This window comes from Thalassophryne amazonica, chromosome 9, assembly GCF_902500255.1.
Source record: "Thalassophryne amazonica chromosome 9, fThaAma1.1, whole genome shotgun sequence".
NCBI classification, from domain to species: Eukaryota; Metazoa; Chordata; class Actinopteri; order Batrachoidiformes; family Batrachoididae; genus Thalassophryne; species Thalassophryne amazonica.
The window spans coordinates 104,717,467-104,744,561 of NC_047111.1; the positions used below are offsets into that span (position 1 = coordinate 104,717,467).

At 40.6% G+C, this 27,095-nt stretch overlaps 1 long non-coding RNA gene across 1 annotated transcript; it reads right to left on the reverse strand.

Moving 5' to 3' along the window:
• Positions 1 to 3,978: 3,978 nt before the first annotated feature.
• On the reverse strand, positions 3,979 to 26,559 carry LOC117516626. The gene is made up of 4 exons (XR_004562494.1): positions 26,380 to 26,559; positions 18,921 to 18,925; positions 8,285 to 8,290; positions 3,979 to 3,989 (listed from the first exon to the last, which is right to left on the reverse strand). It is a non-coding gene; the product is annotated as an uncharacterized LOC117516626 (long non-coding RNA).
• Positions 26,560 to 27,095: the final 536 nt, after the last annotated feature.

A 27,095-nucleotide genomic window follows, 5' to 3' on the forward strand; every position in this document is an offset into this window, starting at 1 on the left:
GTGATCACGTGCGCGATCCGTCTGTGAGAAGTTATAGTGGATGTGGAAATGTCTTCTTGCTGGCGATCTGTCTGTAAGGAATTCTAGTGGATGTGGAAGCTTGGCCCGCCTCTTCTTCTTCTTCTTCCGTGGTTTTGAAGCTTCACTGCCAATTGCAGAGGCATGGTGTACAGTAGCGCAGTGTTGCATAGACTTGCATAAAGTAGCGGAGTGTTTTGAAGACTTGCGTAGAGCATTACATTTGGTGCTCTAACTGAAAGTCGGCAAAAACACTAAACCTGTTTTAAAAAAATTAAACACGTTTAATTTTTTGCATTCATTTCACACACCCCTTTGCGTCCCTCAGCGTATTGCCACATAGGGCTGCATAAACCTGGCGTAGGGCTGCATAAGCTCAACGTAGTGGGTACTCCACATTACGCAACTCTACATTGGCCTGGTGTGAAAGGGGTTTAAGCACACAGCCAAGATATCAAATAAGTTGCTTCAGGACAACTCTGTGAATGTCCTTAAGTGGCCCAGCCAGAGCCCAAACCTGAATCCGACTGAACATCTCTGGAGAGATCTGAAAGTGGCTGTGCACCGACGCCCCCCATCCAACCTGATGGAGCTTGAAAGGTGCTGCAGTGAGGAATGGGCAAAACTGCCCAAAGATAGATGCACCAAGCTTGTGGCATCATATTCAAGAAGACTTGAGGCTGTAATTGCTGACAAAGGTGCATCAACAAAGTATGGAGCAAAGTGTGTGAATACTTACGTACATGTGATTTTTTTTCTTTTTTTTTTTTTTAGTTTTTGTTTTTAATAATTTGCAAAAAATTAAAAAAAAACAAAACACTTTTTTCATGTTGTCATTATGGGGTATTGTGAGTAAAATTTTGAGGGAAAAAAAATGAACTTACTCCATTTTGGAACAAGGCTGTAACATAAATTGTGGAAAAAGTGGAGTTAAGTGATTAACATTTTCTGCATAATCTTTCCTTCTTCTGACTTGCTCTTGAGCAAGGCCTTGAGGGCAAAATTACATGCTGACCAAGATTGAAAACCAGTCAATTTGTGGTGGTGCAGAAAGAAGAATTCAAGTTCAGTTAATTTTTGTGTTTGTGGTTAAAATGTGAATTGAAAATGATTTCAACAATAATTCATAAAGTATGTGGTGAGCTGCCCCATTGAGAAACTTTTCCTCATTAACTTAAGCTTTTTGCATGGGCCAACAGTCGCCACTCGTCAGGTCAGCTGTGGAGGCTAATGGCGTATTGAGCTGTGGACAGCACACGGTTCAAGAGGTCAAGGTGGTTCAGCTGCTGCACACCTGGTGTCCACTGTGGGTACGATGGGGCTGTGTAGCTCTTCACTATGAAGAGGTACCTTCATCTGTCATCCAACTCTTCTCTTCATCCTCCAACAGCTCATGAATAAGCCCCCCACCCCTAAACCACCCCAAACCCATAGGTCAGCGGATCAAGAGACAGCGATGGCCATTAGCAGTCCTTTATTCATTTATGTCAGCCTTGCTTTTTTTCACTAATATCTGACATTTAGGGCGTTCTTATGGAGCCCCTTTTAGCAATAAAATCACTACACTACGTCACAATTTCAAATTTCAGAGTCAAAATTATGTTTAATTTTTTTAAAATCTCAACATTATAAGTCATGATTATGTTGTACTAAACGTTCTGGCTTTCTATGTAATAATTAAAAGATACATTATGACTTTTAAAGGAAAATGTTCAGTCAAACGTTAGACATAAAAATGCAACACGTCAACAACATAATTATAACATGCTAAGATAACTATTAAAGTCAAATTATGATATAAAAATAAAATTATAATCATAATTGTTCTAAGTCAGTTAAAATATACCCAAGTATAAAGTGTGACTTTTATATTTTATGTATTTATTTATGTACAAAACTGAGACAAAAAAAAAAACTTAAAAGTGATGCCATTTTACATCAGGTTCATGAGATTATAAAACAAAATTACAATATGAAGTGTTAAACCTCCAGCAATCTCATTCATAATTAAGACATGTTTTGTCAAAATTTAGAATTGTCTTTAGAAATTAGATGAAAAACTCAAGGTGTTGGTATTTTACATCAAGATCATATCTGAAGACAAAAGTATGACATAAAAAACGTTTTAATTTAAATTTAAATGTTTCTTATAGATTATTCTTTAAAAATGAGATAAAACATTAAAAAAATTGTCAGTTTACCTTCTAAGTCAAATTTTGACATAAAAACTTTAAAAATGCATCACTTTAAGTCATAGTTAAGAAAGTACAAGTCAAAATGTAGATTGCTTTAAGCACAAAAGGGTATGTATGAAAAAGTATGAAAATTTGAGTCAAGAGGTCAAAATGAACCTTGTCAATCAAAAAAAAAAAAAAAACTCAGCAAACTAAATTTTTGAAATTTACCTTTTTATTTCTTTTTTCTTATCAGATTGTAGAGCAGACTTTTGACTTCATCATAATTTGGAAAAATTAAACATTGACTTTTCTTTTTAGTTTTGTTTTTGTTTGATTTCATATGTGTGCCCTTCTTTTCTCTTTTTTCCTGAGATTTCAAATATGAGAGTGATTGAGGCAAGTTTGATTAAGATATAATGTAAAATATACATTAAATGGGGTTTTCATGTTAAATTTAAATGACCACAAAATCTGTAATCTGGATCAGATCCAGATCAAACTTTTTTAGTAGATAAAGGATACCATCCTACATAACACTTTCAAATATGAAAGGAATTTGATGTTGAAAGACAGAGTTATGAATTTTTGCAAATTTGTTCAGTGTTAAAGATAGGGATTTTTCCAATTTTCCAAGCTTTTTCTTGACTTTGCCCTTAGGCAAGAAGTGACTAAATTTTCAAAGTCAATCAGGATATGAATCTTCAGTAAAACTTTCATAATGATACATGAAAAATTGTGGGATCCAGGCTGCTCACAAACAAACAGGGGTGATAACATAACCTCCTCCAACTTCACTGGTGGAGATCATAAAACAAGAGCCCCAAATTTGTTGTGTAATTTTACGTCTCCTTTGTGGTGACATTACAAACTAAATCATTACTTGCATCTTGATTGTACATTCATGAGCTGTTAATGAGCTGAGAAATGCCCCTAATTCAAAAAGCTGTCTGTAGCTTTTGGATTTAATTGACTAATGGTGACCAGCTGCTGACTACTTATGGAGACAGAGAAAACTTTCAGCTGCAATTTAAACACACAGTTCTTTACATTTAAAGACTCCTCTGGGGTAAAGTTGCACAGACCGGGAACACGTGAAGGAGTGTGACGTGAGATTTTTTGTGATTTGTTCCGAGCACACTTTCAAAGGATGAAATATTAATGAAGCACATCTACATGTAGGTGTAGATGACAGATCAGAAAAATCGCAGCTTTTAATAGAAATTTTGTGGAGTTTTCTGTGGACGAGCCTGAACTTGGATTCCCTCACTCAGCCCCCTCCCCGCCTGAGAGGCGTGGAGGTGTGACATGACTTTGGCCCTGACCCTGATCCCTACCTGCATGTTTTGTTTGGAGCGGGTGGAGATCAGATGTTTGTGGTCATTACACCACCTCTCATTATGTCGCCTTTCTCATCCGAATGAAGCTAATGAGACAGTGTTTAATGTCCAGAGTCGCTGCCTGACGCTGATATAAGGAGGGTGCGTGTGTTGGGGCACGTCGAGCCAAATTACCCGGCGGTCTCGCTCGGTGATGGCACCTGGGCCCCCTTGTCGCTTGGGGGAGGCTGGCTCAGGATCGGGGAATCCACTGGAGGGGGTGAAGCTGGGCCCATCTGGAGGAAGTTAAAGAGCTAAATGCTGATTGCTCTGAACAGACACGCTTGAGTTTCAGCAAAGGGCACAACACCAGGGTTCTTTTGTTTGAGGACATCCTGTAGAGGTAAATTTGCATTGAGACAAACGTTAGACACAGAAAACAAACCTATACCCTTTGGGGGGGGGGGCTTAGTTACGTCTCTTCCTTTAAGACCTCAAGGTGATTTTCTCCACTGGTGAAAGTCAGAAACGTGATTTGTACCTTGCAAGTGCTATTCCTCAGCCTACAGCGCTGAAGCTGATACATCAGCCACAATCAGTGTCAGGGAGGCCGATCCAGTAATGGGCATTTCACACCCATCTGATCCAGTCAGTCAGTGATGGCAACAGGCTGACGCCAGAACTGATACAGGACGTGAAAAGCCTTCTCTAATCTACAGGGTCATTCTAACGGCTTCAGAAAGACAGCGCGAGTAATACGTTAAAAGAATGAGGGCCTTCTCTTAAGCCACCTTGACACTTGCACGAATTTAATCCCCTCACTGCTGTGCAATTTGTTGTGTCAATGCGAACGGCTTTGTTCCGCTGACACCGCGCTTTGTGCCACTGGACCCTGCTTTATATAAAATAATTATTTTGTCACAGATGATGCATTTGCTCTCGAAATTTGGCTGATGAAACCATCTCTCATCGCTCCCAGAATCAAATCATAAGCTGCCCTCCAAAGGGTTTTTGGACATTGGTGAATAAGGTTTGGAGTAATCCAAGTGACATAATCCAAAGGGTCAAAGGTGACAGATGACTGTGTGTCAAAGTGTCCTTCAGCAGGAAACTAAGACCCAAATTGCTCTTTTCTGGGTATGATGTTAATCTGCACCTGTGCCTCTGCTGGTCCACAGCCTGTAAATATTCATGCTGCAAAAACATCCACCGGATTCTGAACCTCATGAGGCCATGGAGCCTCGTTTAGTGTCACTGCCACAGAGAAACAGCAACAGGAAATAACTGCACACCTGACAAACCAACACAATAACAGATGTCTGAAAACATAACTTCACAGGATAAACAAGAGCAGAATTCTGATTAGAAATGATGGAATTATAGTTCTATCCTGATTTTTTTTAAGTGCACACTTACCAAAAAGAGGCTTATCCAGGTTTACTAGCAGTATACCTCTTTTAAATGAAAAATACAGTTGTATGCAAAAGTTTGGGCACCCCTGATGATTTCCATGATTTTTCTTTATAAATGATTTGTTGTTTGGATCAGTAATTTCAGTTAAATATATGATATAGCAGACAAACACAGTGATATTTCAGAAGTGAAATGAAGTTGGTAGGATTTACAGAAAGTGTGCAGTAATTAGGCAGGTGCATAAATTTGGGCACCTCAACAGAATAAAATACATCAATATTTAGTAGATCCTCCTTTTGCAGAAATGACAGCCTCTAAACACTTCCTATAGCTTCCAATGACATTCTGGATTCTGATTGAAGGTATTTTGGACCATTCTTCTTTACAAAACATCTCCAGTTCAATCAGGTTTATTGGTTTCTGAGCATAGACAGCCCACTTAAAATCACACCATAGATTTTCAATAATATTCAGGTCTGGGGACTGAGATGGTCATTCCAGAACATTGTACTTGTTCCTCTGCATGACTGCCTTAGTAGATTTTGAGCAGTGTTTAGGGTCATTGTCTTATTGAAAGATCCAGCCCCGGCGCAACTTCAACTTTGTCACAGATTCAGACTTCAGACTTCAGACAACTTTACTGATCCCAAAAAAGGGCAATTACGTTTACACTCCAATTACCTCAGAATACAGCAATTAATCCACAATTATTACTTGTTTACCGTAATAATGGAACACATCAAAATTAAAGACAACACATATACATTTGACATTGTTTATGTGCACTAAACTTGAGGCAGTTCGTCATCCGAATTAAGGCAAAGTGGGTGAAGGCCGCTGCAACTGGAGTCGCGCCACCGCTAGCTTGGGGGGAATGGGGTCCTGCCGCAGCTAAAAACCGCGCAGCCCCCGGAGGGGATGGGGTGGCGTGAGCGGTGGCCGGGATGGGGTGTGTGATGGAGGGCAGGAATGGATGTATAGGGAAAAAAATGGAGCATGCTTCAGTCTTGTCCATGTGTAAGTCTGTCAGTTTATTGTCTTTGTGGGTTGAGATAAGAAAGGAGCCGAATAATCTCACCAAGGCCAAGGACATTCCTCTGGAGGAGAAAACAGTCTGGCCATTTGTCCTTCAGGCTTTATAAGCCTGGAGTGTTGTGGTTGAGCAGTGAAAAACACTTTTTAACAGTTCCACTTGAACAACCAAATCTCAATTATGAATTAAGAATATTCCCAATTATGAATTAAGAATATTCCCAATTATGAATTAAGAATATTCACCGGCCTCTGAAATCTTCAACTTCAACTGCAAGGCATGCATCTGCTCCAAGATGTCATCCAATTGCGTCTGAGTTCAAGAGTCATCGTAGTCTGAGAATGCACTGCCTTGCCAACCTTGTTAATCATGACGGACAAGCGAGGGGCCGTGGTTCTTGATGCCGCCGTCTTGCCAATTATCCGGTAGATCAGGGCAGCACATAAGCCAGAAAGTACCAGCCCTGCTACCATAAGACCAAAAATGAATAAATCCTTGACATCCTCAATGGAGAAAGGCGCCAAGCATGCAATACGCCAAGACCCGCAGGAGTCGAGAAAATATCCCGCAGGATACGTTCCATCTGGGCAGGTAGGATCCCCGCTCCTGACCTTCTTGTAGAAAAAATGGTGTCAATAGCGTTCAGAGACCAGCTGATCAATTCCATGGTTAATCCAATAGTAGTCCAATAGATCCAGAAATCCAATATAATTTGAGGAATTTATTTATTTATTTGAATAGGGGCAATGCACATTAATGAACATCAGTATAAAAACAAATGTAAATATGCCGGATTATAGCTACAAAGCTAGTTTTCATCCGTAGTCCCTAGGCAGGCAAATACATAAGAAAGAAAATATAATATACAAAATAAGCAACACAAGGGAATGGTAAAAGTCTAGTGGTCACATGACTGGTTTGTTTTCAGCCATAGTTTGAGTTGAGCTCTAAACCTGATCAATGTCGGGCTCTCCCGTATGTGCAGAGGAAGACTGTTCCAGATGTTAGTGGCCCTCACAGAGAAAGTGTTCTGTCCAAAAGTTGTTCTCCTGTGGGGGACCTCACAGTCTCCTCTGGAGGAGGCCCTGGTTCTCAGGCCACTTGAAATCATAGGTTTAAACAAGGTAGACACTGGAGGTGGGGCTAGTCCATGTAGCGCTTTATAAATGAAGCATACATACTTAAAATTTATAAAATTTTCAAAATTGAAAAGATTGTACTTGTTTAAAATATTACATACATGAAAAGAATTAGGTTTTCGGTCAAAAACTTTAAGAGATTTTTTGTACAGTGATTCATTTAATTTCAAATTGGTAACTGTGGTAAGAGACCAACTTGTGATGCAATATTCAATATGAGATAAAATCATTGAATGGAGAAACATTCTGGCAGCACCAAGTGTTAGAAAAGACCTGATTTGTTTAAATTTTTTAAGGTTAAATTTGACAGTATTGGCAAATTTTTTTAATATGATTTTTGAAGGACAAAGTGGAATCAAGTATCACGCCGAGGTACTTGGATTCTGTGACAAGTTGTAATTCTGTAATTCACAGTCTGGTGAAGTAGGGACTTGAAGGTTAAAGCAGAGAGTAGAGATAAGGGAGTGAAGGAGATGCGACCGCCCTCGTCAGAGTCCCAAGCAGTTTTCATGATTCATGAACATTGTTCTCAAGAATCTGCTGATTCCATGTAACCCTCAACTTTAACAAGATCCCCAGTACCTGCACTGGCCACACAGCCCCACAGCATGATGGAACAAGCTCCAAATTTTACTGTAGGTAGCAAGTGTGTTTCTTGGAATGCTGTGTTCTTTTTCAGTGATGCATAGCACCCCTTGGTATGTCCAAATAACTTAGTTTTAGTTTCATCAATTCACAGCACCTTATTCCAGAATGAAGCTGGCTTGACCAAATGTGCTTTAGCATACCTCATGTGACTGTTTGTGGAGTGTACGTGGAAAAGGCTACCTCTGCATTGTTTCTGTGAAGGCTCTCAGTTGTCCAGGTGGTTTCCATAGTAGAGAAGCTTGAATCTTTGACTGTACTGGGTTGCTTGACGCGAGGATGTTTCGCTAGAGCAAGAATTTTAACTGAGGAAGCTTCTGCGATTTGAAGTGAAACATCCCAGTCTAGTCGAAGCTTCTCTACTACTTCCTCTGCATTACAGCATCTCCTTGTGCAAAGTGCGCTGTATAGTTGAACGATGCATAGAGACACTAGCTGCAGCAAAATCATGTTGTAAGTATTTGGAGCAGGTCTGTGGGTTGACTATGTCTCTTCTCACCATCCTTCTCTTCAGTTTATCTGAGAGTTTTCTTGGCCTGCAACTTCGGGCTTTAACTAGTACTGTGCCTGTGGTCTTCCATTTCCTCACTATGTTCCTCACAGTGGAAACTGACTGCTGAAATCTCTGAGATAGCTTTATGTATCCTTCCCCTAAACCAATGCTTCTCAGTTATTTTCTGCTACGCCCCCCCGGAAGAAAAAACATTTCATGCCCCACGCTCCACTCTCTGCCATGACTATAAATAGTATCATTTGTCCATAAAATTGTTATAAGTACACCTCTGCATAACATTGTATCCTTATTAACATTAAAGAAAACAAAAAAGAAAGAACTTTAGATCAACTTAACAGCAAAGAATAACTTTAACATTGTTTTTTAGTCTGTAACAGAAAAAAGCTTGCATCACTTTGCTTGAAATTAAAAAAAAAAATTCTATCCTTAAACTATAAACATTTTTTGACAGACTGAACAAAATTAAATAAAATCAATAAATAATAATACATTCAAATTGATCAGAACACTTACTCAGGAGCACAATATATAAAACACTTTAACAGACAAAACAAAAATGAATAAAACAATTTGTGGTGATTTTTTTATGATTATTTTTGTGATTTTGTTTTTTTATTAGTTTTTATTTTCGCAGCACTTGCGTAATCTAGCATGACAGAGACCATGTCTACTGCTGCTCAGTTTAAATTATTATTAAAAAAATAGAAAATACTGCTGCTCAGCTCCTCCGCTATGATGCTGACAGTGCTCGCTGGTTTACTGAAGCAGCATTCACAAAGCGGGATGATTGCTGGCAATATTCAACACCTTTTCACTGATAAAAAAAAAAAAAAAAAACTCAAGCGGCTTATCTGTGTGATTGGGGTGTAATGTCTAAGTGGCGCCTTAATTTATTTGGCTTCATGCTGTCCGCAGTCAACATTTTAAGACACAGCGGTCTTTCCTTGTCTCCCACCATAGTGCAAAAAAACCCCTACATTGAGCTGTGTTCCATTATGCTAGAGTCCTCAATACCATGGAAATAGAGACCTGGAATGGACGTCACGTGACTAGCGGCGTGCTGCATGGCAGCCATTACTAAGGGTGGAGAGAGCACCTTGAGCCAGTTAAAGAGAAGCGAAATGAGGGGGAAAAAAGGCAGCCAAAGCTTCACCATCAACTGCACCAACTACAAAAACAAATTCTCCAACACTAAAATGAACAGTACAATAGCCTTAATGTAATTATGTAAAACAAATGTCTATTTTAAAGTCGTTATGTCGCAATTTAATATCAATATACTGAGACTATAACTCAACGCCATAAGTTCTTTTCATTAAGCTGCGTTCACATGCATACAGATACGGAAACAAAAATGTTTAAATATATTTATGTATATATACTTGCAGTGTTGTTTAATATGATATGTACATGGTGGTCACAGGCGGCATTTAAATTTTAAGTGTGGTTGGAGGGGATGGAGGAGGTACTTTTTACCCTGACTGAGGGTCAAAAGTCATAAATTCTGAATGGCTTTATATCTACTTGTAATAAAATGTTAGTAAAAATCATATATATGTTGTTGTCATTAAAAGACTAGCAATAATATTACAGTGGAAAAAGCAGCAAGGTAAATGAGCACACTGGCAAGGCATACTTCAGATTTATATTTTAATACATAAGGATTTTTTATCCAGGCATGTATGGGTTCGTTAGAGCTTTTAATTAGCATGAATACAACTTACAAGGCCTCATTTATAAAAATCCATCGAGAATTATGATGACAGGAAGAAAAAAAAAACATCACAGTAAATAAACAGAATGGCATATTTTCCCCAAATTTCCACACTTTACATAAAACATTTTTTTCTACCCAGACATGTATGGGTTCATTAGAAAGAGCAATTAAAGGGCTTTAAAACAAGCCTACTTTTATTAAAATCTGTTAATAGCGACAATAGAGAGAGAAAAGCAGCACAGTTTGTCATAATTTCCCCAAATTTCTGCATTTTACATAAAAGTTTTTTTTTAACCCACACATGCATAGGTTCATTGGAAAGAGCTTTCAAATGGCTTTAAAACAAGCCTAGATTTATTAAAATCCGTTAAGAAATAGCGACGCTAGTGCAAAAAAAGCGGTCAGTTTATTACTGACGATCGGCACATTTCCACCCTTAGTAATGGCGCCTTCCTGTCCTGAGCGACGCTAATAGATCTGTTAGCGCAAGTATATATACATAAATATATTTAAACATTTTTGTTTCCGTATCTGTATGCATGTGAACGCAGCTTAATGAAAAGAACTTAGGCGTTGAGTTATAGTCTCAGTATATTGATATTAAATTGTGACATAACGAATTTAAAATAGACATTTGTTTTACATAATTACATTAAGGCTATTGTACAGTTCATGTTAGTGTTGGAGAATTTGTTTTTGTAGTTGGTGCAGTTGATGGTGAAGCTTTGGCTGCCTTTTTTCCCCCTCATTTCGCTTCTCTTTAACTGGCTCAAGGTGCTCTCTCCACCCTTAGTAATGGCCGCCGTGCGGCACGCCGCTAGTCACGTGACGTCCATTCCAGGTCTCTATTTCCATCCATTCCAGGTCTCTATTTCCATGCTCAATACACCCTGCGCACACTCTGACAATGAGAGCGCCACTGCCACCTACTGTAGTGGATGTGCAATTACACTTTTTTCTAGTACGGGAAAAAAAAGCATGTTCCCCGTGGTCACACCTTGCCCAAGGACCCTTAGTGATTTTCCGGTCAGGCTGGGATTTGAACTAAGGATCCTCTGGTCTGAAGCCCAGCGCTTCAACCACTAGACCATCACCTCCCCTAAACTAGTGTTTCTAGCCATTTCTTTCACTGTTGCCGTCAGTCAGCTATGCCATGTTTATAAATCAGACCAAATACCACATCGTATGGATGAACATAATTCAGTTTAAAAGGTCTTGACTCCACATAACTTGTTTGATCCATTTCTGATTGGGTCATTGCCACATATCACAGGAATTTTATATAATGGCTCTGAGAAATGTGTATGTTCAATACAGTTCCAAAGAACAAGCCTCGACTTTCATTGAGAGAAAAACAAATTCACCCAAAACCCACTGGCTACATTTACACTACTACATACAAGCAACCCAATTCTAATGTTTTGCTCATGTGGCTAATGTCATATGTATTGCAAATATGGAATTGTTAACATACACACAGATACTGACAAATTGAAGTTGGGCAACATGCATCGGTGGAAATAAATCAGATATCTGCAGGTGCAACTGCAGTCAAAAAATACACAGAATTTCTTTGTCATTCTGGCTCATCCTGAGTCCTTCTTGTGAACGGAGGTAGTAGCAGTTGTTGGTGCACACAACCAAGCGTTGACAGCTGGACTAACTCTTCACCTGAAAATCGTAGCATGATGGTGCAGAGCCATTACTCCAGTGCTTAGGGCGAGCCCTGGAATGTCATCGCCGAGATACGTGACTATCATCTACAGGTCCAACACTTTCACCACATATAGACACAGTTCTGATGGCTGAGTCCACAGAGCTCTCAAGGTGAGATACACTCAAGGAGCTATTTTCTGCCAAATCTTGTCTAGCTGGTCATAGGGGTGAAATGTTTCAGAATGTCATGCATTAGCATCAGAGCGTGGTAACATGTTGAGTCTCACGCCAAATGCATGAGACCTGACAGGACCGCTTTGGAGAGCTCTGGAGTCCAGGAAGTATGAATCCATAAACAGTTAAACAAACTAATATTAGCTAAGTAAAGTTAACAATTGTTTTGCCCAACATTAGCTAGCTAATATTGTATTAGGTCCGAGGTAACAGCACCCTGATTCATGCTGGCTCAGTATTGTTTATAGTTTGTTCTTCCTGTTTTATTTTTAGTTTGGTCATTATTTCATTATCGTGAGAGGTGATGGGGACAAAGTTGAAAAATTAGTAGCGTGGACATTGTCATTCACTGAATCAGCCACTAACAGGTACTAGCTAGTTTGAAATGATTATAGCAATGGTCATGGTTCAAGTTTTCACCACATCTCTGGTGTTTATTTTCTACTTTCTTAGTTACTGTTTTCCTTGCATCCCTCATGTAGTAATTATTCTCTGAATATTTTCCGCTGACATTTTTATTTTGATACAGTTATTCCTTGTGTATTTCCAATGCGTTTACTATAACTGCCGCACTGGTAATAACGAGTGTGCATGTCAGTGATCTGATGGCCGTAATGATCTGATCACACGTGTTTACATGCACTACAGCGATGCGATCATCAGTGGATCCTGAGTTACATTTCATCAGTTCATAGGTTGGATGTCATTCAAAACCAGCATGGTGACACGGCAGGTCTTCAACACCCCTCCCCTTTCTTGCCTTTCACCCATACCTCTCGAACCGCACCTGTACAGCAGTCGATGTGCATTTTTCTAATTCTTACTGCAATCTGACAGCAGTCTAAGTATTCATACTGTGTGCAAACTACATTTGGACTGCATTTGTGGGCATGCACATGGACTGTGCACGACTCCGTCGAGGTGGGTTCTGCCCACATTCTAAGTATTCGACCGGCATTTGTACATGGCTGTCGGAATGTTTGTCTTTTTTCCCATTCCGGCTGATTTGGCTCGATTGCTGCTCATTATTGCGAGTGTGATGGGGCCCTAATATTATTGTGTCTGTTGAAAAAACTTGACTATGGTGAAACGTACATAAACAAAAAACAAAGTGTTCACCTGATCATCCAGTGAAATGATACGGTCAGATTTATGTTGATACCGCCACACTTGATTTCTGCATTCACTGTATCACTTCGCAGGTAAAGTAATGAGCTGATACGCTCCAGTAAAAATACCTGAGGGTGTTTGTGGTATGGTGTCATTAAATGAGGGAGGCTCACGAGTCGCAGATGTGCCCAGATTTAAGATGAACATGAAGACAAAAGTCAACCCATCACCCAACCGAAGGGGGAAATTAACTTTCAGCCATGTGAGGGATGATTGATAAACAACCTCTTTCATCTGAACGTGGGGTCATTTGTGTTTTTGAAGACAAAGCTGTTATTTGGTGTCAGTCTATGAGGTGCAGTGGCTCCAAAGGTGGAATTTAAAGACAATCGATAACATCACTCTGGAGTATAATCACATATTTGAAATTCGCGCCAACTTGATCAATAGTTGTTACAGAATTCATTTTGATAAATGATCTCTTTTTTTTTGCCACTTTTGTTTTCTGTTTCATACTGGACAGATGTGCAGTTAAATATCAGACCTGACCAAATCATCAACTGTATGAGGCTGAACTGTTCTGCAACCAGCCGTAGGCAAAATTAGTTCCCTAAGTTCTTCTTTCCAGATCATTTCAGCAGATATTAGTGAGCAAATGTTCCCTCATGTTATTTTTATATTAAAACATATTTATTTATTTTTAATTTAATTTAATTTCACATCTCTTAACCTGAGACAAAATACAAAATGCCAGTCTCACTCTTTTAATGGCAAATAATCCTAAAAAATTCCAGAATCCATACTTTGGTCTGGTTATTGAAGGAGCCAGAATGATTTTCCTCTCACATCCTGTCTCATATGGAGATCTATTACAGTTTGAAAAACCAAATCACATGTAATAATAAGACCAGGGTTTTGAACATAAACAGTCTTCTAATTCTTATTATGAAAAAAGCCAAATATTTAATTCATAAGCTGTCTGATGTGACACTGAGAGGTTTATCCAGTGTCTTGAACATGTGCAAATAAAGTCCCATCTCATTACCATTAAGTTATGTCTGTACATGTCCCCAGAATTTAATGTCAGTCTCTTGATGGTCCATAGATTAACACAGATCCTTGCTATTTTGTTCAGATGTGCATTCAGGAATATTAACACAGAAATGAGGCCACACTAGACTTGACCTGACTGCTTTTGAAGGCGGAAAATCCAGACGAGGGGCAATTTTCTTCATTGTTTCTCTTTGTGATCTCAGTATGTCTGCATTGACATCTTAAAAAAAAAAAAGAGCGTGTGTGTGTGGGGGGGGGCTCCAAATTCAGGAAACATTAAATTAAAGGGCCACACTGCGCATTTTGATTTTTGAGCATAAATACGTTTTCTAGCCTTTCCTTCTAGTATGTGAGTGGCTTCAGTAAATTTTCTAAACCCGCTTCCTCCAGTCAAGGGTCACAGGGGGGGCTGGAGCCTATCCCAGCAGTCTTAGGACAATAGGCAGGGTACAGCCTGGACAGGATGCCAGTCTGTCGCAGTGTCACATACAGACAGACAAGCACCTTCATACACCTACAATCAATTTAAAGTTTGCAGTTCACCTAATCTGCACATCTTTGGAGGTAGGAGCACCCGGAAGGAAACCCACTCAAACACAGGCAGAACATGCAAACTCCACAGAGAAATGACCAGACGGGAAGTGATACCAGAACCTTCTTGCTGTGAGGCAACAGTGTGACCTACTCAGTCACTGTGCCGCCCATATCAGCACGTTGAAATCCAGTTGTTTGAAAGAGGAATAACCCACCCGTTGAACAATGCGAATGTGCAGCTTTTCATCTGATTTCATCTTTTAGTTTTAGTGGAAGATGTGCTGTGAGATTGCTGCATTCAGGGGCAGTTATAAAAGGCCAGCAAAAGACCTTTACATGTAACTGCATTGTAATCATGTTGGAAAGAAAATCATAACAATTGAGACTTGTCCACAGGTGACTTGTCTTTAGCAGTGAAAGTCCAGTGTTATTTTTTACTTTTATCAACATTACCATACTATACCATCCCAACTTTATTTATGAAGTACCTTAAAACAGCCAGCACTGACACAAGGTGCTGTACACTAAAACATAAGACAAATTAAAATACAATCAAATAAAAAGAACCACTAAAATACAATTTAAAACATTATCAAACTAAGCCTCGTTTGTGTCAGAAGCCAAGGAAAAAAGATGTTTTTAATCGAGCTTTAAAAATGACCAATGAGGGTACCTCCCTAACACCTAGAGACAAACTGTTCCACAGTCGGGAGTTGGGAGTAACAACAGAGAAAGCCCTGACCCCTCTGAGCTTTCTCTTCGACCTTGGCAGGAGCATCTGGTCAGACGACCTGTGAGACCGACTAGGTGCATAAGGCTGAAGAAGCCCAGAGAGATATGATAGAGCTAGACCATAGAGGGACTTAAAAAGAAACATAAGAAATTTAAAATGGACCCTAAAATGAACCGGCAACCAGTGAAGTGCAGCCAGGTCCAAAGTCATATGCTCCCTCCTCCGAGGCCCTGTCAAAAGCCGCGCCGCAGTATTCTGGACCAACTGCAAATGGGAGAGAAGTGACTGATTTACTCCCACATAGAGCAAATTGTAGTTACCCAGACAAGATGATATAAAAGCATGAATGACCAACCACTGCTACAATTTGACTGCCCAGTTTAAAATGAAATGCTTTTTTTAACCATATTCACACATATATACGAGGTCTGTGATGAAAAAAGCGGTCCTTTTTATTTTTTTTCAAAAAATAAATGGATTTGATTCATATGTTTTTACGTCAGACAAGCGTGAACCCTCGTGCGCATGCGTGAGTTTTTTCACGCGTGTCGGTGACGTCATTCGCCTGTGGGCAGGCCTTGAGTGAGGAGTGCTCCAACCCGCCCGTCGGAATCTCTTTGTCTGAATGGCCGCTGCGGACGGCGCGTGTTGCTTTATCAACATTTTTTCTGGACCTGTGAGGAATATCCGAGTGGACACTATTCGAGAAATTAAGCTGGTTTTCGGTGAAAAGTTTAACGGCTGATGAGAGATTATGGGGTGTTTCTGTCGCTGTAAGGACTTCCCACGGAGCGGGACGTCACGCAGCGCTTCCAGGCACTGTCGTCGGCCTGTTTCGACCTGTTTCGACCTGAAAACATTCTAATTTAAGGCTTAATTCACCCAGGACGTCGTGAGAGAACATAGAACATTCAGAACAGGCCGGCATGAGGACTTTATGCGGACATTCCACTGTTTAAGGACATTTTGTAATGAAAGACGTGCGCGCAAATTCGCCGAGTCGTCACTGAAACGACTCGGTGAATCTGTGTGCGCCGCAACAGGAAAAACGTGTTGAAAACCATTTGTAAAATTCAGGTGGCTTTTGATGACTTTCAACAAGTGAGTAACTGAGAAATTGTTTAACAGCTTGGGCATGTTCCAACTTGCCCGTTAAGGTTTCCAACGGAGGTGTTTTTCCTGTCGCGACCCCCCGCGGTCGGGTCCGGCCCGACATGCGACTCTGCCCGCACGTTCTTTCATTACAAAATGTCCGTTAACAATGGAATGTCCGAATAATCTCCTCATGCCGACTTCTTCTGAAAGTTCTCTGTTCTCTGACGACTTACTGGGTCAACAGAGCCTGAAATGTGGAAGTTTTCAACTTGAAACGGTGAGACGCTGCCGCCTTGAGGCGCAGATCGCCGTCAGGCGCCGTGGGCCGTCCTTACAGCGACACTACCAGACCAGAATCTCTCATCAGCTGTTAAACTTTTTACCGCAAACCAGCTGAATTTATCGAATGGTGTCCACTCAGTTGTGCCTTACAGTTTTTGAAAAAATTTTTATCAAACAAAGCAGCAGTCTCTGAGACATTCTAAAACAATGAAGAAACGACGAGAGGGTGGGCCACTCCTCACTCAAAGACTGCCCACAGGCAAATGACGTAACCGACAGGCGTGAAAAAACTCTCGCATGCCCACGAGGGTTCAAGCATGTCTGATGTAATCACACGTGAGTCAAATCCATATGGTTTTTGAAAAAAAATAATAAGGTCCGTTACTTTTATCACAGACCTCATATACACATAAAATACAGCAAAGTCATTAGCACTGTTGCCTCACAGCAAGAAGGTCATGGGATCGATTCCCACCTGTGGCCTTTCTGGAGTTTGCATGTTCTTTTGCGTGGGTTCCCTACAGGGGCTCCGGCTTCCTCCCACATCCAAAGGCATGCAGGTTAGATGAATTGGAAACTTTAAGTTGTCCGTAGGTGTGCGTGCGGGAGTGTGAATGTGTTTGTTTGTCTATATGTGGCCCTGTGATAGACTGGCGTCCTGTCTGGGCTATACACCACCTGACGCTCTATGACTGCTGGGATAGACTCCAGCCTCTACTCTTAATTGGAGTAAGCAGGTATAAAAGATGGATGGATATATAAAATAAGGACCATGTGTATGTCAATAGGAAAGGGAGAACACCAGGGGTTCATATATATCTTGGTATGATATAAATAGTCTGGGGGCCCACAAAACCCTTTAATCACATTTTTGATCGATACAGGAGATTTAGACAAAGTATCTCCACAAAGACAATACATTAAATAAGACCAGATAAACCAAGAATAATAATTTAAAATCCCATAGCTTTGCTTCTAATTTCATGTTAAGAATGATCATTTTTAAGTTTTTTGTTTGTTTTTTTTACAAAAGTGAAAATAAGACATTTAAAATTTATTTATTTCTAACTATAGCAGAGGTACCTGCTTTCCCCTGGGTGGAGAATAAATAAACCTCAGATAAACCAAGTTCTTAGTGAGTCAGTTTAGGTGATAAATAAATCCCAGTTCTCAGGGATTTATTATTATTATTATTATTATTATTATTATTATTATTATTATTATTATTATTATTATTATTATTATTATTATTATTATTATAGCCTTTAACCACTGTGTGCTTAGATTTTTCATTTCTTTGCCCTATAGTTACCAAGTTTTGTTTTGTTTTGTTTTGTTTTTGGTGGAGGTACACACTCTGAGGGCTGTAGGTTATTTCTAACCTAAAACCATGATGTTGATGCTCATTCTATTGGTATGCTTAAATTTATTTATTTTTTATACACCCAGTAGTTCCCAACTTATCTTTCCAACAATGTGTGTGTGTATCTGTATATATATATATATATATAACCCCCCCCCCCCCCCAAAAAAAAAAAAAAATCAAAAATTACCTTGCAAAAAACACACACTCCATACCATCCCACCCACCCCAGGACCATTGAGTGATCTATACTCGCTCTTTCAATTGCTCAATAGCTAACAACCATAAAGCAATCTTAGACTCCATCACACCAATCACACGGGCAGTGGACACCTCTAGGTAGATGACATCAAGGAATGTGAGAAACCAATTGGGCAGAGAGAGTTTATCTGAACATTTCCATCTTGAGGCAACCAGTTTTTTAGCTGCTGTAAGCCCAGCTAGAATACGTTTCTTTTTATGTAGAGGGGCAGACATTTTGGATAAGTCATTTAACAGTAAAACAGGTATAGATAGAGGTACATTCAAACCGAATATATCAGATAACTGGCGGGAGACCTTTTTCCAGAAAGACGCTACAGGCGGACACCCACAGAACATATGAATAAATGTACCAGGCACACCAAGTGGACATAAGGTACAGCAGGAATCTGGTAAAAGACCCATCATGTGCAACCTTCTGGGAGTCAGATAAGTTCTATGAGCAAAATTGAAATGAATTTGTTGGTGATCTGGATTATGTGAGGAGAGCTGTATATAATACCCAACCAAATCCCAGTCAAACTCAGGGTGAAGCTCTGGAATATCCCTTCTCCAGAGTCCAGTGGAAGATTGGTATAAGAGGACTCAAGTAATTGATGATAGATCTGAGTGACAAAACCCCTTGACGTATACTTATCATTAAAAAAAATTATGAAATGGGTGTCGTTGCAACGGTCTATCCCAAGGTACCCCATAAGCTTTCAATGCTGTCCAAAGTGAAGAAAAAAGAAGAAAGAGGTACCAGGAAGCTCATACCAGCTTGAAAGATCCTGAAAAGACCGCAGACCAGTAGTGTTAAAAATATCACCTAAGGTATGAATGCCTTTCTTTTCCCACTGAGGAAAGAAGATAGGCCGATGTCCTATCAGTAGTTTATTATTTTTAAACAGCAGGGTGTTACAGTGCCACTCACATCTCACAGCACAAGATTTTTGAACGTCACACCATATCTGAATAACGTGCGTGATCAGGGGGCCAAACCGCAACTGGCATTGCTTAACAGAAATGTTAGCATAGACAATATCTTGGAGCCTATGGGGAGACACGAGTGCCTCTTCCAAAGACCGCCAAGAAACCTTCGCCTTTGGGTCAAACCGCCATCCTTTTTCATCCTCTGAGCAGTGGACATCTTTAACCTTATGTGGACATCTTTAACCTTGACCGCTTATTGTTCCAGATAAAGCTGTATGTTGCAGATTGAAGTTTTTGTCAGTAACCAACAGGGGGACACACAGGGAACATTGAACTGATAAAATTAACCCTTGGTAATATATTCATTTTAATGATTGAAGACCGGGCCTGTAGTGAGTTGGGTAAGCCAGCCCGTCTGTTGAGGTCCCGAAGAACATTTTCATACAATTTGTAGTAATTATACTTTATAATCTGGTTTATAGTGGGAAATATTTCAATGCCAAGATATTTGAAATGCTCAATCGTGGGGATGTTAGCAGGGAGGGTAGCTGCTCTGGCAGCATCATTGAGGCAGATAGGCAGATTTCGACCAGTTGACTCTAAAGCCGGAAAGATTCCCAAAGTCCTCTACAGCTCTTAAAAAGTACGGGACTGAAACAGAAGGATTTTGCAGAAAAAGGAGCACATCATCTGCATATAAATTCAAGTGGTGAACTGTACTACTAGTAAGAATAGGGGAAATATTTTGAGATTGTCTAATAAATTGCGCTAATGGTTCCATGGACAGGGCAAAAAGGCCCGGACTTGAGGGACAGCCCTGTTCAGATGACCTTGAGAAAGGAAAAAGTGAAGAGCAGATCTTACCGGTAAGAACCATGGCTGAAGGGGCTGTATAAAGGACTTTGATCATATGAATAAACCTCTCTCCCAGATCCATCCTTCCAAGAACTGACCATAAACATGTCCATTCTAACCTGTCAAATGCTTTCATGGCATCCAAAGACAAGATAGCTGTGGGAGTCCCACTATCTTTGCATGCATCAATAATGTGTAGCAAACGCCTAAGATTATCTGTTGCCAAACAGCCTTTTATGAAACCAGTTTGATCACAATGAACCAAAGATGTCATATAGTTCTGTACCCGGAGGGCTAACATCTTGGCATAGATTTTAAGGTCTGCAGAGAGCAAACTCAGTTGGGTTCTTACCTTTCTTAAGTAACAAAGAGATGAGAGGTAAATTGATGTCCATAGAAAAACAACCTTCCTCCACTGAATGTACAACCCCTGGCAAAAATTATGGAATCACCGGCCTCGGAGGATGTTCATTCAGTTGTTTAATTTTGTAGAAAAAAAGCAGATCACAGACATGACACAAAACTAAAGTCATTTCAAATGGCAACTTTCAGGCTTTAAGAAACACTATAAGAAATCAGGAAAAAAAAATTGTGGCAGTCAGTAACGGTTACTTTTTTAGACCAAGCAGAGGGAAAAAAATATGGAATCACTCAATTCTGAGGAAAAAATTATGGAATCACAAAAAACAAAAGAACACTCCAACACATCACTAGTATTTTGTTGCACCACCTCTGGCTTTTATAATAGCTTGCAGTCTCTGAGGCATGGACTTAAGAGTGACAAACAGTACTCTTCATCAATCTGGCTCCAACTTTCTCTGATTGCTGTTGCCAGATCAGCTTTGCAGGTTGGAGCCTTGTCATGGACCATTTTCTTCAACTTCCACCAAAGATTTCCAATTGGATTAAGATCCGGACTATTTGCAGGCCATGACATTGACATTATGTTATGTTCTTTTTGCAAGGAATGTTTTCACAGTTTTTGCTCTATGGCAAGATGCATTATCATCTTGAAAAATTATTTCATCATCCCCAAACATCCTTTCAATTGATGGGATAAGAAAAGTGTCCAAAATATCAACATAAACTTGTGCATTTATTGATGATGTAATGACAGCCATCTCCCCAGTGCCTTTACCTGACATGCAGCCCCATATCATCAATGACTGTGGAAATTTACATGTTCTCTTCAGGCAGTCATCTTTATAAATCTCACTGTAACGGCACCAAACAAAAGTTCCAGCATAATCACCTTGCCCAATGCAGATTCGAGATTCATCACTGAATATGACTTTCATCCAGTCATCCACAGTCCACGATTGCTTTTCCTTAGCCCATTGTAACCTTGTTTTTTTTTCTGTTAAGGTGTTAATGATGGCTTTCGTTTAGCTTTTCTGTATGTAAATCCCATTTCCTTTAGGTGGTTTCTTACAGTTTGGTCACAGACGTTGACTCTAGTTTCCTCCCATTCGTTCCTCATTTGTTTTGTTCTGCATTTTCGATTTTTGAGACATATTGCTTTAAGTTTTCTGTCTTGACGCTTTGATGTCTTCCTTGGTCTACCAGTATGTTTGCCTTTAACAACCTTCCCATGTTGTTTGTATTTGGTCCAGAGTTTAGACACAGCTGACTGTGAACAACCAACATCGTTTGCAACATTGCGTGATGATTTACCCTCTTAAGAGTTTGATAATCTTCTCCTTTGTTTCAATTGACATCTCTCGTGTTGGAGCCATGATTCATGTCAGTCCACTTGGTGCAACAGCTCTCCAAGGTGTGATCACTCCTTTTTAGATGCAGACTAACGAGCAGATCTGATTTGATGCAGGTGTTAGTTTTGGGGATGAAAATTTACAGGGTGATTCCATAATTTATTCCTCAGAATTGAGTGAGTCCATATTTTTTTCCCTCTGCTTGGTCTAAAAAAGTAACTGTTACTGACTGCCACAATTTTTTTTCTTGATTTCTTATAGTGTTTCTTAAAGCCAGAAAGTTGCCATTTGAAATGACTTTAGTTTTGTGTCATGTCTGTGATCTGCTTTTTTTCTACAAAATTAAACAACTGAATGAACCTCCTCCGAGGCCGGTGATTCCATAATTTTTGCCAGGGGTTGTAGAATCATTGAGTGTAACAGGGGGGCTATCAGATCCCAGAAAGTGAGGTAGAACTCAGGTGGTATACCATCCCATCCAGGTGCCTTACCATGCCTCATCTTAGAGACTGTCTCTTTAAGCTCATCTAATGTAATGTAATTGCTTAGCATCATCTTCTGACAAATGTGGCAAATTAATTCTATCAAAAAAAGGTTTCAAGTTTGCATTTATTAAGGGTGACATCTGAATTACATAAATCTGAATAAAAAGAGCGAAAAGTTTCAGTAATCTTTTTGGGGTCTGTGGTTATCTTCCCCTGTTGGTGTCTGACAGATGGAATATCAGCGAATTGCTCACTGGCACGAATCTTCATAGCCAACAGATGGCTCGGCCTTGAACCATAAAAATAATAATGTTGTCTTGTCCTGTGCATCAAAAACTCAGATTTTTGTTTAAGAATAGAGTATCAAATTATCTTCTTCTTTGTCTTTCGGCTGTTCCCGTTAGGGGTCGCCACAGCAGATCAATCATTTCCATCTCACCCTGTCCTCTGTATCTTGCTCTGTCACACCAGCCACCTGCATGTCCTCCCTCAGCACATCTATAAACCTCCTCTTTGGCCTCCCTGTTCTCCTCCTGCCTGGTGGCTCCATCCTCAGCATCCTTCTCCCTACATAACCTGGGTCCCTCCTCTGCACGTGTCCAAATCATCTCAATCTCGCCTCTCTGACTTTGTCTCCAAACCGTCCCACCTGAGCTGTCCCTCTGATATGTTCATTCCTAATCTTGTCCATTCTTGTCACTCCCAAAGAGAATCTCAACATCTTCAGCTCTGCCACCTCCGGCTCTGCCTCCTGTCTTTTTGTTAGTGCCACCGTCTCTAAACCATACAACATAGCTGGTCTCACTACTGTCTTGTAAAGTTTCCCCTTCACTCTTGCTAATATTCTTCGGTCACAAATCACTCCTGCCACCTTTCTCCACCCACTCCACCCTGCCTGCACTCTCTTCTTCACCTCTCTACCACACTCTCCATTACTTTGAACAGTTGACCCCAAATATTTAAACTCATCTACTTTCACCACTTCTACTCTTTGTAACTGCACTATTCCACTGAGCTCTCTCTCATTCACACACATGTACTCAGTCTTGCTTCTAGTGACTTTCATTCCTCTGCTCTCCAGAGCATATCTCCACCTCTCCAGACTAGACTCAACTTGCTCTCTACTCTCACTACAGAACACAATGTCATCTGCAAACATCATAGTCCATGGGGACCCCTGTCTGATCTCATCCGTCACCATCTCCATCACCATTGCAAACAAGAAAGGACTCAGAGCTGATCCCTGGTGTAATCCCACCTCCACCTTGAATGAGTCTGTCATTCCTACTGCACATCTCACCACTGTCACACTATTCTTGTACATGTCCTGCACTACCCTAACATACTTCTCTGCCACTCCAGACTTCCTCATACAATACCACAGCTCTTCTCTTGGCACCCTATCATAAGCTTTTTCTAAGTCCACAAACACACAATGTAACTCTTTCTGGCCTTCTCTGTACTTCTCCAACAGTATTCTCAGAGCAAACATTGCATCTGTAGTGCTCTTTCTCGGCATGAAACCATATTGCTGCTCACAGATCTTCACCTGTTTTCCAAGCCTAGCTTCTACTACTCTTTCCCATAACTTCATGCTGTGGCTGATCACCTTTATGCCTCTATAGTTACTGCAGCTCTGCACATCACCCTTGTTCTTGAAAACAGGAACCAGCACACTTCGTCTCCACTCCTCCTTTCACTTTCCAAGATTTTATTAATCTGGTTAGAAACTCTACTGCCATCTCTCCTAGACATTTCCATGCCTCCACTGGAATGTCATCTGGACCAACTGCCTTTCCACTCTTCATCCTCTTCATAGCAGCCCTCACTTCTTCCTTACTAATCTCTTGTACTTCCTGATTTACTCTCACATCATCCAGCCTTTTCTCTCGTTCATTTTCTTTATTCATCAGCTCTTCAAAATATTCCCTCCACCTTCTCAGCACACACTCCTCAGTTGTCAGCATATTACCATGTGCATCTTTTACCCCCCTAACCTGCTGCACATCCTTTCCAGCTCTGTCCCTTTGTCTGGCCAATCAGTACAAGTTCTTTTCTCCTTCCTTACTATTCAACTTCTTGTACAGCTCACAATATGCCTTTTCCTTTGCTTTTGCCACTTCTCTTTTCACCTTACGCCACATCCGTAACACGTCTGCTCCTATCACCACTCTTTCATGCTTGGGCACACTCTCCACCACCTCATCTAACACACTCCAGAAATCTTTCTCCTTCATCTCTCAACCTACCTGTGGGGCATATGCACTGATGATATTCATTATCACCCCTTCAACTTCCAACTTCACACTCATCACCCTGTCAGACATTTGCTTATCCTCCAACACACTTTTAACATACTCTTCCTTTAAAATGACCCCAACACCATTTCTCTTCCTGTCCTCACCATGGTACAACAACTTGTACCCACCGCCGATGTTACTTCCCTTCCACTTGGTCTCTTGCACACACAATACTTCTACCTTTCTTCTCTCCATCATATCAGCCAGCTCTCTCCCTTTACCAGTCATACTACCAACATTCAAAGTCCCCACTCTCATTTCCACCCTTCTAGTTTTCTTCTTCTCCCGCTGTTTGTGGAAACATTCTCCTACTCTTCTTCGTCGTCTTCGCCCAGCAGTAGCCCAATTTCCACCGGCACCCTGTTGGGTAACAGCACTGGTGGCGGACGTTGTTAACCCGGGCCGCGACCGATCTGGTATGGAAATTCGATTCTTAGTCTGCATAGTTGGGTTGGCTTGTTTTATGCTGGATGCCCTTCCTGACGCAACCCTCCTCATTTATCTGGGCTTGGGACCAGCACTCAGAATGTACTGGCTGCACACCCCATGTGGCTGAGTTAGAGTATCAAATTATGAACAGGCAGAAACACATACAATGCTTCCATCCTGAATCATCCCACAATTTCATGGAATGTGTTCCAGTCCGTATCCAAATCTTTCACCACATTTTAAGATCAGTTCAAATCCTGCTAACAAACAAAGAAATAAATAACTGGCCTGCATCTTCTGTCAAATGTGACAGCTCACTGACAGCTGCAGTTTGTAAATGTTAGACTGCTCACGCTCTTCCTGTCTTTGACCTTTATCGGATGTCTCAGCTGTCCTCATCCTGCAGGGCTTGTGCCGTCCCTCCGGCCGGGTCAGGACCCCAAACAGTGGACAGATGGCAGTGCGGCCTTATACATGCCTTAATCCCTGAAGGAAGCCAATCAAACACTGTCACAGATAATATTAACTGCACAGTGACACAATCCATCAATCTGTACATCAAATGACCAATTACATACTGACAATTCAATAAAACATCTCTTACACACACGCAGATTGGCTTTGGCCCCTCACTGCAACAAAATTAGGTTCAGGAGTAGAGTGGGGCAGCATAGCCATTTTTTTCATAAGAATTGTGCATTTGGTGCTTTTATCACCAAATCTGACACAGATGTTACAAACACACTCACACACTCATCTTCAACCGCTCAGTCCAATTAAGGGTCACGGGGACCTGGAGCCTATCCCAGCAGTCATAGAGGGTACACCCTGGACAGGACGCCAGTCTGTCACAGGGCCACAAACAGACAAACAAACACATTCACACCCACTTGCACACCTACGGACAATTTTAAAGATTCCAATCTACCTAACCCGCATGTCTCTGGATGTGGGAGGCAAACCGGAGCACCCGGAGGAAACCCAAGCAAACACGGGGAGAACATGCAAACTCCACACAGAAAGGCCACAGGCGGGAATCAAACCCATGACCTTCTCGCTGGAAGGCAACAGTGCTACCCAATAATCCACCGTGCTGCCCTGTTACAAACATGTTACAAAAAAAATCTGGATATTGAGCCATCGTGAGTGTTCCCCATGGTTGTCATAGTGACCATTTTTCAAACTACTGCAGTCACTTTGAAAATGATACCACATTATATGAGTGATCATAGGGATTCCAAAAAGGTATAGTTTGGACAATCTATGACTGAATGTTATGGAGTTATGAAGTACCAACGGCAAAAAAAGTCATTGTTTTATTGGACTTTATTGTTTTAGTTCATAGGGTTTTAAAAAGGAATAGTTTGCACCATGTGTTATGCTTAGTTTTCACATGTCACATATCATAGAATCCAATGGATGTCAACTTCGTTTGGTCTTTATTTTGGAGACTAAAAATTCAACTCAGTCAAAACTATTCCATTTATTAATCCTTTTAGCACAACCAATAATTTACATCACATTTTTTACCAAAATTGGAGCAACTATAACTTTTGACCCCTGTACAAACTGAAATTGAGATGGAAACACAGGTGATTTATTGTCCTAAAACACGCAAGATCAGGCTGGCAAATGAAGCAAATACAAGGGGTAAAACACAAGTCCTAAACAAACACACAACAGAATCCATACAAACAGGTGAGACAACGGAGGTAACAGGATGATCGACACTATAAAACAAGACACAGCTACAAGCAGGAAGAGACAAAGATTATCAACGTACTTACAAACAGAAATACAGGAGGAACCAACAAGAAGAAAACGGTAACTGAACAGAAAGCAGGGCAGGCTTAAAATACACAACGGAACAAATGAGCAAATGAGAGGCAGGTGTGGGCATATTCGGGGAGACTGGATCAAAACACACGTGGTGAACTAATCACACAAAAGGTAACTCAAAACTCGACAGAAAGCCGGGGGTGTGTAGAACCCAAACATAAAGATAACAAAACAACCTAAAAAGGGAATCACAAAACCAAGGACACAAACAGAAAAACCAAACATGGAACTCATAAGTGTACAAAGTGGAAACAGGGAAACAAAGAACAC